General features: G+C 40.4%; 1 protein-coding gene across 11 annotated transcripts in view; it reads right to left on the bottom strand.

Moving 5' to 3' along the window:
• The window catches only part of MEF2C (myocyte enhancer factor 2C), a 281785-nt gene that overhangs the window by 190410 nt on the left and 76122 nt on the right, over nucleotides 1-15253 (bottom strand). Inside the window, exon 1 of one of the 11 annotated variants that reach the window (XM_088457931.1) lies at nucleotides 6917-7329. The exons of the other annotated variants lie outside the window; for them this stretch is intronic. The gene's annotated coding sequence lies outside the window, so the exon portion shown is untranslated. Of the gene's footprint in view, nucleotides 1-6916; nucleotides 7330-15253 lie in introns of those variants that run through there. 11 annotated transcript variants of the gene reach the window in all.

Below are 15253 nucleotides of genomic sequence, written 5' to 3'. Positions count from 1 at the left end.
TTCTTTTTTTGCACTGCGAATATTAAATTTCTGCTACTTTATTGTTTTTATTTTCTATCCTATCCCTGTTTAGGTCATATTGTATAGGGTACTGCCCTTTTGTTCTTCTTATATGATGGGTCCACTCTTAATTATGCTGCTACCTGTTAATGAATATGAGCGTACATTCTTTTATGAATATACACATGCTATGTATAGCAAGACACGTTTAGGATTACAGTCCTTACAGATGTGGAATTTGCATTTTCTTTGTTGCTTTTTGCAAAATATAAGAAAATAATGTCTTACTTTGCCTTTGTTCCTCATCAAACCTCAGATAAATGGAACTACTGTATGAGTGGATGCTGTTGTTGTAGGCTCTACTGTATTTTTCTAGGTATAATTGATCACTGACAAAGAGCAGGGTTCTTATAGTGTTCACCTCTGACTTGTGCAATAGCAAACAGATCTATTACCCTTGAGATTATCTGATGAAGACCTTGATCTTGTTGAAACAAATTGGGTATCTCAGGGGGATATGTCAATAAAAGCTCAGCATCTCATGAGACTCCTTGCACAGCTATATAATTCAACTGAGATTGGGGGCAACAATAGAACTTGTTATCTTGTCCAATTTCAAAAGCTAACACGCATTTTAAACATTTGAATTTATTTGTAATTGGCCCTCAACCATCTATGGATGTTGGATCTAGCAAAAGACCATGCTACAGGTTTAGCATGTTGTGTAGGTCGCACGGGGTCAAAGGGCAGACTAGATGGGCCAATCTTAGTTTCCGTCAAATTCTATGTTTCTATGTAATACCAGATCGCATGACACCATACATAATGCAAGTGAGGAACCTTCATTCTTTAACTGTTGGGAAGTGAACAAATAGGGGCATGTTACAAATACAGTAAAGTTCCCAAAAGTTCATCACAATATTGTAATGAACATCACGGCAAGCTCTTCAACACGCAGTAACATCTGTCTACAACAAGGAGGCCAAACCACTAATATTTAAGAGCTTCAATCGATAGAAGTACTGCCACAATCATTGCATAACCTAGCTAGGCAAATTATTCACTGTAGTGCACAGTATCATAAAATAGAACCAGTATATTAAGTTATAACCCATGTCTTATAAAAATAAATAACAAACACCTACAGTACTGTACATGAAGTCTATAAAAAATACCGTAAAATGAGACGTGGGCTTTTTTTTGTGATTTGCCACTAATTATTAACACAATACCAGGTCAATCTCTTGAAACTTTCGAAGTACCATTTCTGTCTGTACCATAATATTTCCACTTAAATACAACAGAAGAAAGGGCTTTTGACATTATGATTTTTTTGCAAATTGCAATGTAGTATAGTGTATGTTGCTTGTCACTGCCAGACCTATATAAAATGAAGTGCGTTTATATTACAGTCCTATTTTACATGCAATGAGGTCATGAACAATCCCACTTACCATAAATCCTCAGTTTGTGCAAACCATATGAAGCATTCAATCAAACATTAGCTATGTACCGACATTTGTGAGTGTATTGTTGCTGGCCTATGAAAACACGCATGACTGATCATGCATGTGCTTAGGTTTAAACTAATGACAAGCACAAAATGATGCAAAGGAGATCCATTCAAGTTGAACAGCCTCAAAGATAACTATACTTTATACTGTGCCATTTGCATCATTCGTTAATAGTGGAACAGCTTAAAAAAAATCATATGAGGATTTTTTTTTATTTTATATACAGTTAATGTGTGCTCCTATTGTAGACTAACATTATGCCACCTATAATACATGGTAGTGAAGTTACAGTGCTAATGTGAACTACTCCATATTTGGAATAGGTATGTGCTTATTCCAAAAAGTTGGTCACCATCATTTCCTATCAATCCCTACAAACTCTAGATCAGAATATAGGGGTGAAATAACATGTAACACCATTGTTGTGTATTATTATGCTATTTGATCTTGCATTATTGTGAGGTTTCCTGTTGAACCTTTGTAAAAGGTGCCTACCAGCTTGTTCTATCAGAAATTCATGTTCTGGGATGGAAAATTCACCTTTAATATTTTTAACATTTTAGATATGAACACGTTTTTCCCCTGAATGAAGACTGTGAGAGTGAACCCACATGCTGACTCACTGACGACACTGATTTGTCACTTTGAAATAAATTATTATTATTTTTATTATTATAGTATATTTTCTTTCTTTTATAAATGGATTTGTTAATGCCAAGGCAGATGTTACCTTTAAAAAGTCTGCCTGAAAGGCATTGCTGGTTACAATGCATAACTATGCCAAACAAACACCCACTACATCAGTCAATACAAAATATATACAGAATAACACAATAAAGCCTGACTGTGCCATTATAATACACTTGGAAGAAATAAATGCGTACATTGCAGAATACTGTTAATACACTGTTATTATTTTCAAACTGTAGCAAATAGGTCTATGTGTTGGTATAGGCTAAACCTAGACCTCTGTTCATAACATAACATAAGTGTATTGAAAGAGAGGTCATAAAGGTGAGATATTTCAAACACGTTTAAGAGTCCCATGCAAAGGTAGCAGGCAGCATTGAGAAAGGTGCAGATGAGTTAGATGGTGAGAAAGAGGGGCATCAATGAGAGGGACTTAGACAATTACGGCTCTGATTAGGATTGTAGGTAAGGATGGGCCACTTTAAAAATTCTACAATAGATAGAAACCTGCGGAAAAGGCCACATAACAATAGATTTAAGAATAAACTTTAAGCGTCAGAAAATCCTAACACTTCTCTGTATTAAGAATATAATTCAATGTAGGGAAAATGAACCTTTTTTATGCAACAATGGCAATTATATTGAAATAATGAAATGATTTAACAATTTGTGTTATGGTTAATTTGCATTATGGCAAAATCTGCAATACCTATGGGTTTCAGAAATGTTATGTTGATCTAGTTGGCTGATAATGACTTAATAATTTCTCTACTTGTACAGAACAGAGCTTGTAAGGTTTTTTTTACTCTGCAAAGTGTGTGTATGTGTATTTGTGTGTGCATGTGTGTCTATGTGTGTGTGTTTATGTATGTGTGTGTGTGTGTGAGTGTTTGTATGTGCATATAAAACAATAAAACATTTAGGGGCTTATGTCCAAATCTGTCCTTATATCCTGATCATCCTGTCCACATTTAACCTTAAATTGATACCATTTAACAGCAAATTTACAGGGTACTATGAAATAACTTATCATATCAATGTCAACATTTATAACTATCAACTTAGAGTAAATGTGATATTTAAAATACTGTGTGCATCCCTCAGTACTTTCTTTATAGACACGCTATTTGCATTAGATACACTTTTATATAATGTCACGAATGCAATATTTTCAATGCCATTAATTTTTTCCCTAAATGTAGTTTTTTTTACTTTTTAAATTTAATTATAGCATATATAGGTTCTCTCTAGCTTTCTACACCAGGCAAAATATTTTGCGGTACAATAGCCACTACTCATTATAACCAATTGTTATACAGTCATAAAAATGGAAGTCATACTGTCATTAAAGGTTCTGAGTTCTAAGTTCTAAAACTTTTTCTAAAAAATAAAAATCCGATACCGAAAGAGATTAATCTGTAATCTTTCAATTTCTAAAATTTATATGAAATCTGTAGGTTTTTATAAGAAATACATAAGAAATGATTAGACAATTCTATATTGTGTACCACATCATTAGAAGATTATGTGAATGTTAGTGCCAGAATAATGTAACATATGCAGATTAATTAAACACATATATTGATGTACTAAAATGTAGCAGTTTAGTTGGAAATTGTTCAATATTTGAATACATAATAACTGTTCTTTTTTTTTTTCTTTCTTTTTGGCAAGAGTTGCATTTAGCCATGACTAAACAGGGATAAGTCTTCCTTAGGCTATAATCAAATAACCAAGAAGTGTGCGTTGCATGTGGAAGAACTATTAGATGTTATCTGTGGTCGATCAGAGTGACAAGTGAACTGCTTAATCCTTCTTTTATCCGACACACAACACTGATACTCCTGTTCACTCTACTTGAGGAACAAGAAAGTTGATTTGATTTCATAGAGATGACAGATTCAACTAAACAGCCAAACACTGTGGCACTTCTGATCCAAAAGTACAGTGAGATGAATGTAGCCCAGCAGAGACACTAAGCATTAATCACCTGACCTATGGCTCTTTTCAGAACCATTTGTCTGAACAGTATATCATCGGACACAAGGAATTAAAATCCTCTAATTGTAAACATACACACACACACACACACATTATCTATATAAACTCACACACATACACACACATATATATATATATATACTCACACACACATATTATCTGTATAAACTCACACACATACACACACACGTACACACACATGTATATATATATATATATATATATACACATATACTCACACACACATATTATCTGTAGAAACATACACACACATATTGTCTATATAAACTCACACGCATACACAAACATACACACACGTCTGTATAAACTCACACACATTCACAAACACACACACGCACACATATATATATATATATATATACATATATATATATATTACTTCATAAAGTCTAATGGATCGATTGGTAGTTTTAAGACTTCACCCACTACTGACAATGATGTCCTGCCAGTGGCCATCACATGTTGCCATATATGAATATCCCTCCCTTACTGAACAGACTAGTCCCTTTAAAATGACCTTTTATTCTATTTATTGCTATCATTATATATTGCCTGAAACCAGTAGTATCTTTACTTTCCATTTCCTGGCTTTACAATTACGATTTTAAACATGGCAGAAAAATAAGCATTAAATAAACAGAGATAGAGATAATATTAAGAAACATCCCTATTCTTTGTACTAACTAGTGCACTGAAGATAATTTATTTATTTATTATTTACTAAACATTAACGTTAACTAAACGGATATCTAATAATCAGGTTAATAAAGTTAACTGGAAACAAGGAGATGTTCTCCCCACATAAACATTTTATCTGGTAATGTAATATGAGAGAGACGTTTACAAAATTACTTGCTAATAAACTGACAATTAGCTTCCACTCATATTTGCAAAGCACTTTACCACAATAAAATGGTATTGACAAATACATGTTATATTTTCTGTAGTTGGAAATGACATGTTTTATGTTAAGACTTATATAAACTTACAAACTCCAAGGCACTGTTCTTTTGGATCAGTCTTATAATCGGACCACTCTCTCTCTAGATATTGATTTAGATGGCAGAATTGATGGAAGCATGCATTCTCAAGTTACCGGGAAATGTTAATTTACCCTAATTGTTACTGTTATTCATTTACAATAGTCCCTTGCTAGTATAACCTTTTATTTAATAGAAAAGTTCACTGGTCTCCTATAGATAACATTTAAAACTATATATGTGAAGTGTGGCCTGTATTAAAGTCTAGGCTGAATGTTTGGTATTCACATCAAATTTGAATTTGCAATGTTTTATGCTTATATGCGGATTACTATATGCATGTTTGTGATACAAATAGACCAGATGTGTGAGGAAAACAAGAATATTGATGTAAAGGCCAAAATCCTAATCGATTTTTCCATAGTGAATGCCGTACATTCCTGCTTTTCAACATAGCAAAAATACATAACTACATGAGCTGTAATGTGACTGGTGTGTGTGATGTGGTTGATCACAGGTGGTTTAGTGTCACAGGCTGCCAAGATGTAAGGGATTAAACTTATTATGTTCTATATAAACATTTTAAGCCAGTAACCACAATATGCATCCTACTATTACAAAAGTTTTTTTAGTTAAGTCATTATTACTCTGGCTGGCGATGAAAAAAACAACAAAAAAAAACAAAAACAAAACAAAACACCATTCTGTAGAAAGTTACAGTGAGTTGTATACAGAATGCAGAAATCTCATTGAATGGTAGCAGTGACTAATGTATCTCTTAAGATAACTGCTTAGCAGCAACCAGTGTCCAGGTAAACCTACCTCCCTCCCCCTGAGAGTGCTATATGTGCTCCTTGCCCCCCAGAAATTAACCATCACCTTCCTAGCAAAGCTCCCACCACCCTTTGAAACTGAAAATTAAAAGTGTAATAAAACATGACATGCCCCTTCAAGCATATAAATCATTCAAAGTTTGGTTTCACTATCATCATTATTTATTATTTAACAACTGTGGTGTTTTAAGGTTAAGAATGAGGTTAATACTTGCAGGAATTGAGAGTACAAGCTGTGGCTCTGCTGATTGCAATTTTACTGCCTAATTAAAATAATATAATGCACTTCGGATGAAACCTTGTAACAAATAGCAGTAGTTCCTGTGACAGTAAACCTCTGAAATATAACATGGGGTAGCTGTGTATTTATTGAGAGCTGAAGTGGCAATAAATGACCTTTTGGTGACATCTGAGAAGACACAATATACTAATGTCAAGTTTTGGAGGTAATATGTATCTATTATGGCATGTTCATAAGAAACCAGGCAAATGACAGGCAGTGCTCACATCCTGTAGGAAGTGTGTGTTATTGCTACAAAATACTTATGCAACCTGATCTGGGTTTGGAAAATGATAAAACTGAATACAAGTGGAACAAGGTCATAGCTGGCTGGGAAAAGTCCTAGCAGGACTGCTGTGCTCAGGCTATATGTCATTTCTGTGCACTCTGGGCAGATGGGAAAGGCACAGCAGCAGGGGAGAGTCCCAAAAGTGCCCGGACTTTAAACTTTTCAATGAAAAGCTGGCAATGTGCTGGGGGCTATACTAATTAATATCAGTGAGAAGGAAGCCTGCAACTTACCAACAGAGAATGATGATGCACCTACGCTTGCAAATGACATCGCCAACCTATAGGCTGCTAGAAAACTGTACTCACATGAGGCATCTGCTGCTGTGACTAGTCCTTCAGATGTTCTCTTCTCATTGGGATAATAGCAGGAAGGAAATGAGAGATAGATGGGGCTCTTCTTTTACTTCTGCAGCCTGAGTCCTGCTGGAGGTCACTAATTCACTGTGCAGCAGCAGCAGCAGCAGCTCTGGAGCACCAACTCAATCCAACAGTGGGCAGAGGTGTCTGGGCACAGTCAGGGCAGGGGCTCTCTCTGCCTCTGCTGTCAGGATGGGAGAAAGTAACCGGAGTCGTCCTGTAAGCGTCCAGGAAGGAAGTGACAGGAGACGAATGGGAAAAAAAGGAGCTCTGAGCCTTTGTAGCATGGAGAGGAGGAAAAGGCAGTGGATTTAAAACTGAGTGCCTGGAGAGGTGTCGTTTTCTTACCTCCTCATCTGCTTCTCCCCCTCTCTGTCTTTCTTCCTCTCCCTCCCTCTCTCTCTTTCGCTCTCTCTCTTCTTTCCTCCCCTGTTCACTCCCCCTCTTTCTGCACTCCCTTGTTCCTTTCTTCCTCTGGATAGATAGCTTCCTATTTTTATCTCCACACTACCTTCCCATTTTTTCCCTCACCCCTCTGTTTCCTGTTACAATGCTTTTTTAATCAGTATATGTCTGCTAATTTCTCTTCTCTCTGCCCCTCTTGTAGTCTTTTACACTGTCTGCTCCACAGTTACCAGTGACTTATAGTGCAATAATAATAATAATAATAATCACTTTCACTCTGGAAACAGAGAAGTGTGGTAACAGCAGCCTGAGCATTTTATTAAAACAAACATACACAGCTCCTCAACCTCCAGCCTCAACTAGATTGATAAATTACTCCGCTCCAGTACTTTAATTATGTATATGGTATGCAGAATAAATCACCCAACTGCAGCACCTCAATCAAGCACTTTTAAATGATAATTGCGTCTGGGTGAATCAATCTTTTCATTTCTGACATTTTGCTAATTTTAGTTTTGCAGTGTTAATGCTATGCCGGGAGGAGACCTAATGACAATTCGGCTCCTCACACAATTATTTAACAGGATAAGAAGCTGCTCTGCAAGTACCTGGGATCCTGAGCGACTGATCGCTCTTGCAGCCCTCACTACAAGTCTGTGTGTGTCTCTTGTGTGGCAGCCCTCACTACATGCCTGTGTGTGTCTCTTGTGTGGCAGCCCTCACTACAAGCCTGTGTGTGTCTCTTGTGTGGCAGCCCTCACTACAAGCCTGTGTGTGTCTCTTGTGTGGCAGCCCTCACTACAAGCCTGTGTGTGTCTCTTGTGTGGCAGCCCTCACTACAAGCCTGTGTGTGTCTCTTGTGTGGCAGCCCTCACTACAAGCCTGTGTGTGTCTCTTGTGTGGCAGCCCTCACTACAAGCCTGTGTGTGTCTCTTGTGTGGCAGCCCTCACTACAAGCCTGTGTGTGTCTCTTGTGTGGCACCCCTCACTACAAGCCTGTGTGTGTCTCTTGTGTGGCAGCCCTCACTACAAGCTTGTGTGTGTCTCTTGTGAAAGCTCTGTTGTCACTACACTGAATTTTTTAAAACTTCTTTTGGAGGCAACATAAAATAAAGTTTTAATTCTATATTAAATATTTATTAGGGGTACATTTTGCAAAAGAAAATGTGCCTGCACAGCTTTTCTGGATGTGGGCATGTGTAATGAATTGGCTGCTTAGTGCATTAGAACATACGCGCCCTCAACATGCCCCCCCCAATGGTTTCAACTATGGCTGAATGGAGAAAAATTGCATTTCTAGATAGATTTTGATTGACGTAATGAAAACATTCATGCACACAAAACTTCACATGTTCTCTCTATGGCCCTGATTCAGAGCCGGACGCTCTGACCAGAGCGCTCGCTCTGAATCAGGGCCCACCTCCATAAATATGGAGCGTCCTCCTGGACGCTCGTATAGCTGTGGGTCACCACCCACAGCATATACGAGCGTGCAGGATGATGGTCGCGATGGTCTTGACCATCGCGACCATCGAAACTGCGAGCAGAAGCCTGCGGTTGAGTTTCTCAACCGCAAGGCCAGGAGTGATTTTGGCTCTATCAGAGCCAAAATCACTCCCACTGACATCACTAGTGATGTCAGTGGGGCCGGCTTCAGATGGTAGGCGTTCCCTTGGGAACGCCTCCATCTGGCAGGCACGCCCACCAAAGGGGGCGTGCTGTCAGTCAACATCGACAGCACGCCCCCTTTGATGAGACACTACGAGCGAAGGAAAGTCCTTCGCTCGTCGCGTCTCGCGCATGCGCACGACGGAGCTCCCTCCGTCGTGCGCATGCGCAGTGCAGACCATCGACCCACTTGCGAGCGGACAGCTGCTCACGAGTGGGTCTGAATGAGGGCCTATGTTCTCTCACATGACTACATTACATATGTAAACTTTTGTGTTTGAATGTGTTCATTACATCATCCGCCTAGAGAAGTGTTTTTCCTCAAATTAATTTTGCTTTGAACCTAAGTGGAAAACACAACACAATGGGCATACTGTACTTGCCCACTCTCCCGGAACGGCCGAGGGGCTCCTGAAAATCGGGTGAGTTTCCGGGTGCCTGCAAGAGAGGGCAAGTCTCCCGGGCAGGCCCCAACCTGCGCACCCACCCCCCAAAACCTCCTGCGCCTGCCCACTTACCGAGTGAAAGTTGGCAGCCAGGGGGAGGGGCGAAGACACAATTTGCGCTGAATCGTGTCATTGTAGCCCCGCCTCCTGTTTACAATGCCAGTAATTTCGGCATTGTATAGCGGGGTGGGCATGATGACGCAATCGCACCACCACGCCCCCGTACCGCCCACCACTAGGCCTGATTCTAAGTCAGACGCAGATGCATGTTTTGCTGCAGTTTCGCCTGCATGTTATGCTAATGCTGCAGCCTATTTTCTCAAAACAGAAATGCCCACTTACAGCATCTTGAGAAAACGCATTTGTGTCTCTTGTGTTTTTAGACGTCACCATCAGTCACACCATCAAAACTTGCACCAGTCCTATGGGAGGTGCAGTCTCTCCATCTGAGTAATGGCTCTAGTGTGTGAGCGGTTCAGCGTCTTTGGACGCAGCCGCTTTTAGTGACATGCCTGCATCGGTTCAGCCACCTCCTGCAGGGGTGTATCTAGGGGTCTGTGCGCCCCTGGCAAAGTAAGGGACTGGCGCACTGGCGCCCCTCTCCAGTAAGGGACTGGCGCACGCGCGCTGTGCCATGGTACACCGGCCAGTGTCACAGGGCTCTATGGAGACCAAACAGCAACTGCTCGCGGCAGCTGGTCCTGCATCAGTGTTAGACAGCCCAGGGGCAGCCACAAGGGTCCAGCCCAGTGGGAACTTTCCTGAGTTCCCGGTGGTCCAGTCTGCCCCTGGCAGCAGCGCAGCTTGATAGATAGAACTGGCCGCGGGTGGCACTGCAGGGGGCTGTGCCCCCCTCAGCTGGCGCCCCTGGCGAGTGCCATCCTGGCCAATAGGAAGATACGCCCCTGACCTGTTACCTCCCAGGAATGCCCACTAAAATGCACAGATCATGTGTCCGATTCTATGCTACGTCTCTGATCATTACCCATCGGGAGGCATGCTCTGACCTAAAACATTGGCCAACTGCGTTCGGCATCGACTTAAGAATCAAGCCCACATGCGCTTAATCTGCACTTAAACCGCCTCCAACTGCTCAACTTTGCAGACAATTGGCCCATAAGTACATGCATGAACCTTTACAAATGGGTACATAATCATAATTTAAATTCTTCCCCATACAGTTGTAAAGGATTTAACAATTTATTAGTATAAATAAATATATATTCATATATAAATATATATATATATAAACAACAGGAGGTGCAGTACTTATATGAATATTGTGAAGGCACTAGCAGCAGCTATCTCTACGTTATGTGGAGTGCCTCTCCATGAATTGTTTATATATATATATATATATATATATATATTTATATATATATATATATATATATATATATTGCAAAGTCAGTATTGGTCCGGCACTCCACTAGTGCCCTCCGCATGCATAACGTAACAAAGTGTAGAAAAGAAACGGCAGCTCCCAAAGTCTTAAGCAAGAAGTATATTGTGCTAATCCAATTTGCCAACATTTCAGGGTGCGCGGGCCCTTTTATTAAAGTAACACACATGCAACCTTTCACGTGGTAGTTGCTAACTAGCATTAGTGAAGTCTCAATTCAATCTAATGACATAGAACAGATCCTCCTGGATCAAACTTTTTAAAGCCTTGGTGGCTTACAAATATTTTCAAATTGTTTAAAGTGTAACAAACATTCGATTTCAATAAACACTGTAACTAGTTTGTGGTGTCTATGAGGGATTACAGTATGTATTTAGTGTTTGTTATACACGTTACATGAGAGTCTGTTTAGCATTGACATCTTGCTAACTGGGATGTGTGGAAAATTAGCGATAACTGGATGGACATCACCAGGGCCATCCAATCATAAGCCGTGCCTTCCCAGCCTGCGAGCTGTTTGAAGACAGGAAGCAGAAATTGGGGAAGATAAGTGAGGGCTGCTACAGCAGTTTTGCTCTATGCAAATAAACAACTTCCTTAGAAAAGCAGTTCTGGTGTTTAGATAAAGAGAGGCTAGACTAATGTAACTGGTCTAATGCTACCATATCATTATCGTAACTAGATCTGATTATAAGGCATTTGTTTGTTCCACTTTTCCAAAACATCATTTCCACCACAAACTTTGTTTAAAGATTGTCTTTATTTCCAAGTGATAAGATAACTACTGTATCTCCCTAGAGTTTATGCTGGATGCAGACGGAGACCAACCCATACAATGAGTAGGAGTTAAATTTGATCACTTCTTTTGCTAATTATTTGGAGTGAATTATTTTGCACATATATTTCATATTGGTCTAAATCTACATAATGGAATCATATTTAAATGTATAATTTAATTTAATTTATTGAGCAAGTTATATTAACTAGGTCATTTTCGCTGTTGTTGTTGTACAGTATGCATAAAAGTGAAGACAAATGTTACAGGGATTGTTCAGCTCAAACTACTAACTGTCCTCCACCCTCTTATCTCCCCCTTACTTCCATATATCTGCTTCCCAGTCTACATGGAAACAACGGAACTGGTTGGCAAACCCACATTTCCAAATGACTCACCTGCTATTTTGTTATATGGAGAGAAAATCCCTTAGGAGGATGATGTTACATGGGATCTTAATAATTATATACAATTATATAACCCCTTTAAATCTGTAAAACTAGTTTCTCTTAAAAACTTTAATCTGTAAACCTGAGCAAGGAAAGGGAGGGTGCTAAAGCTGATTGTCTCAGCCAGCAGTGATACAAAGGATGTGGTAAACTGACATGTTAGTAAGTAAGGTAAAACCATTTTGTATTCCCAGTATAAATTCTACTTGAACACTGCCCCCACTGGCCAAAAGTATCATGAAAATGAAATAGGCAAAGTTTCAATATACAAAACAAGCTGTACTAAAATAACTTTCAAATTGGTAATGTCTCAGCATAATGTCCCCTTAACCACTAAACTGGCTAATATATTTTCCAAAAGAACGCTCAGAAATTGTTGTTTTTTTATGGTTGAATTAGGTCAAAAACATCTATCCAAAACGTATGCAACATGATTTTATAACAAAAAAAATATATATATATTTTCTGAAACACAACATTAATGTAGATTTTTTTCAATATTAGTGAACAATACATCTGTTCACCAATAAGCAGAACATTATGCGATCGTCGCAACGTTTCTCCCGACGACAGCTCCTCTCTGCAGCTGTACACACTTGGGCAGAACGCTCCTTTCACTACATTTCCTTAGCGGCTGCAGAGAGAACAGTCGCCAAGTGGGAGGTGCAGCTTGGATGGCCAGTGGAGGACACTGAAGGTGGTTCAAGAGGTGCAGAGTGGCCGGGAGGTCCCTCTGAGACTGGTGGCTGCTGGAAGATTACCTTCCAGCAGACAGACGTCTACTGGGCATTTCTGACTGGTCGCATTAGATACAACCATGTCAGGGAAAGCCGACCTGGTGTGGTCACATCTGATGTGACCACGCCAGGGAAGTGGTTAAAGCAGCACTCCCAGACAGGATAAAAAAAAAATCATACTACCTGAGGTTTCATTCACTGGAGCCCCAGGGGCCAATCTCTTCAACCCCAGCGTCTGGCACATGCAGCACTTATTCTTAGGGTTCCATAGTTAGCAGTTATACTTCCCTAGAAGAGCAGTTTTATTATTGTCCTTTATGCACTTAGCGGCTGATTTAGAGTCGCACCTAAGTCAGCCTCATGTGCGTCCTCATTTTGCACTCAGAATTTAATGCAGATTTATACCTGTATTCAGAGCTGACCACATCTATTCAGCCACACAGTCCCCATCCATTCACTTGTAAAAGTAACCATTATATCAGCACATGTGTATCAGCCTTGGTGCAAGAGTCCGCAATTCTGCCTAGCCAGCATGGCATTCCCTTTCGTCCCCAACACTTCATATGGTATTGGATATATGTGCATTGACATGTGTGGACATGTATTTTAAAGGATGGTGTTTTGTCCATCACATCCCACGAAAGAGCTGTGTTCACCTGGGCTCATCAAGGCATCCAAAACCCCTGGGAGGGCCCTGAAAATTGTGCTAGCCACCTAGGTGTGCCTCCTAAATTATGGAGAAGCTGCCAGCAGCCTCTTACATGTGAATCTGCTGCTCCTCCATGTCAGTGTTATGCTGGGAGTGTGGTGCATAGCAATTATGTCACAGTCCAGCCCCACACTCCCAGTTTGAGGAGCAGAGAATGCTTCCTCCAGCTCTGGCTTACTAAGGTAAGAAGCTTCTGTGCTAGCTGAATGGCCCCAGAACTCACACTAGAACTGATAGGATACCCATGTCATCCCATTTACAATTTTAGAGAGTGCTGGGAGAGGTAGACAGAGGCATGTCGGGGGTCAGGAGGTGAAGAATCTTGTTTCTACAACCATGAGGAAGGAGCCACCTAAGTTGTGGTTCTCAGACCATCTCAAGGGTGGACCAACCATGATTGTACAGAGAACGCTCCATTCCTTTACACACACTTGTGCATTTTTAGCAGCATAACTACTAATACAAATTAATAAATGCTTCCTTATGTGAGGTAGAACATATTAATTCACTACTAAGCATACAGATTTGACACATATAGCTTATCGTACAATGTAAGTGCAGTTATATTAACACTACATAAATAAGAGATTTAGAAGATACACACACAAAAAAAAGTCAAACCTCTCCATGTGCAGGGTGTTATGTGTGTGTGCTGTGCTATGCTGTGCATAGAAGGGCTTGGCAGGCTCCTGGCGCTCAGCCAATCAGGACTCTAGTGGAGGGGCCACGCTGCTCTGCATAGGGGGACTATGTATCACACTCAGCAGCTCTCCATATTATGTGCAGCAATGTGAAGCAGCGCTGCCCACTGCAAAGGAGAACAATGTCCCCCTTTCAAGCTCTGTTAAGGCGACAAAAGTCCCCCTCAGCAGCAAGCCGGGCCTGAGTAAACAGTACCTGCTCCATCCATCTCGGTGCCCCTGTATATGTATATACAGTATATATCCCTGGGGAAGTTGGTACAATGAAATGCCTTGCATGGTTCTTGAGTGCCTTCACTATGACATACAGCAAAATGTGTATTTAATACACAAGTGCTACATATTGCATATAGTTCCAGCCAGATTTCATAGGTTCCTGGTGGGCTGTCTGATACAGTCACACAGCAAGGTTGGTCTGGGATAAGTGGGATGTGTTAGTGTAGAAAAAGAATAAGCGTAAAGTTATGTGTGGACTGTGTAGAGGGGAGGTAATTAGTAGAATATCTTATAGAAGTTACATGGGTGGTTCTGGAATTTGATAAGCTTGTCTGAAGAGGTGACTTTTCAGTAAACGCTTGAAGGTTTGGAGAGTAGAAGAAAGTCTTGTACGTGGGAGGGCATTCCACAAAGAGAGGGTTGGCGTATTTGACTATGAATGGGAGCTAGCAGTGAGTGTGGATGAGTGGAGGGTCGAGATCAGGGCCGGCCCGACCATTACGCCAACTATGCAGGCGTGTAGAGTGCCAGCTGGCAGAGGGCACCATGAATAGCTACCGGGCCACAATTCAGTCACCGGCATGTCCACAGACACTGAGTGGAATGAAGAGAGGAACCCAGGGAAGCCCCTCCAATCTGCCACCTGTACGAGACATACAAAGGGGTATAGGCATGAACACACACAAATATGTGGCACAGATGCACATATACAAATGGGAAAAAAGAGTGGGGGTCATAAACATATAAACATTTGGGGAGGAGAAGAGGGGTGCTGGAG

Source organism: Taudactylus pleione, unplaced genomic scaffold (genome assembly GCF_031769625.1).
Source record: "Taudactylus pleione unplaced genomic scaffold, aTauple2 ptg000792l, whole genome shotgun sequence".
NCBI lineage: Eukaryota > Metazoa > Chordata > Amphibia > Anura > Myobatrachidae > Taudactylus > Taudactylus pleione.
This window is presented reverse-complemented; position numbering and strand designations above follow the sequence as displayed.